General features: G+C 35.7%; 1 protein-coding gene across 1 annotated transcript in view; it reads left to right on the forward strand.

Moving 5' to 3' along the window:
• Nucleotides 1-2639, forward strand: part of COL11A1 (collagen type XI alpha 1 chain) — a 227649-nt gene that overhangs the window by 68416 nt on the left and 156594 nt on the right. The gene's annotated exons all lie outside the window — the stretch shown is intronic.

Here is a 2639-nt window from a genome sequence, read left to right on the forward strand (position 1 = left end):
GAACTCAAGCAGGTTTCTAACATTTGGTAGCTGCTGTATAAAAGTTCCTCAGCAATTGGCGTTTTTATTCCAGGGATCCATAGTTCCCACCGCTGATTTCTAGAACCTGGTATTTTTAGAAATATAGTCTTTCACAGGCGCCTTAGGGGCTTAGTGGGTTATGAGTTGGGCTTTTAACCAAAAAATACAACCTACTTTTAAATGACATGGGAATTATCAGAAGGCAAAAATAGCTAACTTTTTAGTAATGGATTCTTACCATAAATACGAATCTATTGTTAAGTTTATTAAACATATATTTAATATTTGCATGCAATACTCTTTTCTGGACTTTATTTTCCTTGAGCAAAGGTGTGCAGGTGCCAATTTACACACACTCATTCATATAGTTAACATTTATTAAGCACATGATTTGTGTTAGGGATAATTCTGGCCACTAGGGACATTTTTTAGTTGTTTCCATCCATTTTTCTTACCATAGTGGCTTGTATTTTACTAAGATGCTGGGCATTTTTTGGCATTGTTATTTCAAATACCAGTAGGATCAGTGGAGCTTCCAGACTGAGTACACACTAGAAAGAGGGAAAATGACTGTACTTCCAAGAGCTTAGCTGATGAAAACTATGAATTGCAGTGGAACATTGTCAGACATCGTATTGAAAGATGAGCCCTTCTTATCAGCAAACACTCAAAATACAACTGTGGAAGAACGGTCTCCTCTAAGCACAGTTAATTTTAATGATAGCGATGGAGTAACACTATTGGAACCAGCATTTGCTGACAGGGTACAACTGAAAATGAGAATAAATAGATGCAAATATCTATAAGTAATTAGAACATGAAACATGTGGAGAATAAATTAGGAGAATTATAAGTCATAAAAATGGAATGCATAAAGATCAATATTCTAGGCATAAGTGAGCTGAACTGGACTGGTATTGGTTAGAGTTGGAAAATCATGGTTTAATATGCTGGGAATTAGGAAGGACCTCTGAGGATTAGTACTGCATTGGACATCGTAAAGAAAATTTTAAGACCTATCTTGAAGGATAATGCTGTCTGATAGAATACTGTCTATGTGCCTAGAAGGAGGACTGGTTAATACAACCATTAATAAAATTCACTCACCAACCAAAAGCTAGGAATTAAAAAAAAAATTGAAGAATTATACCAACATCTTCAGTCTGACATTGATAAAACATGCTGACAAGATGCACTGATAATTACGATCATTTGGACTGCAATAGTTGGAAAAAAGAGGGAGCATTAGTAGTTGCAAAACATAGCTTAGAATATGATTGAAATGACATTTGCCGATAGAATCTTGCAATACTTATTTCATCTTTGCAAATACTCTTTATCAGCAACATGAATGGTGACTGTATATGTGGATGTCAAAGGAATAAAATTGATACATCTATGGGTAGAGATAAGGGTGAGGTTAAATATCATTAGTGAAAACAGATCCAAAGGTTGACTGTGCAACAAACCATCAAAGGTTCATAGTGAAGTTCAAGTTGAAGCTGAAAAACTTAAAACAAGTTCACAAGAGCCACAATATGACCTTGAATACATCACACCTGAACTTGAAGAGCATCACAGGAGCAGATATTCATGATATATTGAATAATAATAACCAAAGACCAATAAGTTATGGGATGACATCAAGAAAATGAAGAAAGCAAGCGACAATTAAAAAGACAGAAAAAAGTATCTATCTCTTTGTATAAGTTAGTCAGTATAGTCAGTATAACCCCATGGAGACAATGATGGACTGAAGGTTGTGGGGTGGGCCATGAGAAGGGTGGAAATAGGGGGAGGGGAGGGGTGAGCCAATAATGACAGGGACATGGAAATAGCAAAGTTATTAAATAGGAGGTGAGGAGGGTGCAGCATTGTTGCTTGGGTTTGATCAATCAAAAAGTATCTGAGAGGAATTACTGAGAGGTGAATGATAGTGGGGTAGGAGGAAAGAAAAAGGAAAGAAGGAAGCAAAAAAATAACATATATCTAGCTATAAATATAGATATATACATATGTAAATGTATAAGTATATGCATATAGGTGTTTTTGTCATAGATGTACATATATGTAAATACAATAAGAAAGCAGATGGACTTTGGGCCTCTACTAAAATCTCACCTCAATAAAAGAATGATTTGTTCTAATAATGTAGTATATGATACCTTTCCAACATTATTGCTGAAGACAAAATGGGTGCATAATCAAATGTGGTGAAGAAAGCTGATGGTGCCCAGCTATTAAAAAAATGCAGGATCTGGGATCTTAAAAGCTTGTAGCCAAATGTGTGGCCATTGAGCAGGGAAGAAACAAAGCCTACATAGAAGAAGCACAGCAGCCTGTGTCAACATGAAGTGCCACTGGAATAGGTATTTCAATTTCAAAAAGAAGCAATCAAATTAATGTGAAGGATTATGGACACAGTGAAGACCCAAAACTCACCTGCAAGTCATTTGGACAGGTACTCATAGAGGAGACATGGGGGCAATTCAGGCTGTGATATAGCACTGATGAAACACATAACTATCCTCTGGTTCTTTAATATTTCTCCCACTTATTATTAAGGCTTATGTTTCACCTCATTAATACTTTAGACTTACGTATGTTCATGTATATAA

This window comes from Echinops telfairi, unplaced genomic scaffold, assembly GCF_000313985.2.
Source record: "Echinops telfairi isolate 266 unplaced genomic scaffold, ASM31398v2 ScPeMD7_443;HRSCAF=831, whole genome shotgun sequence".
NCBI classification, from domain to species: Eukaryota; Metazoa; Chordata; class Mammalia; order Afrosoricida; family Tenrecidae; genus Echinops; species Echinops telfairi.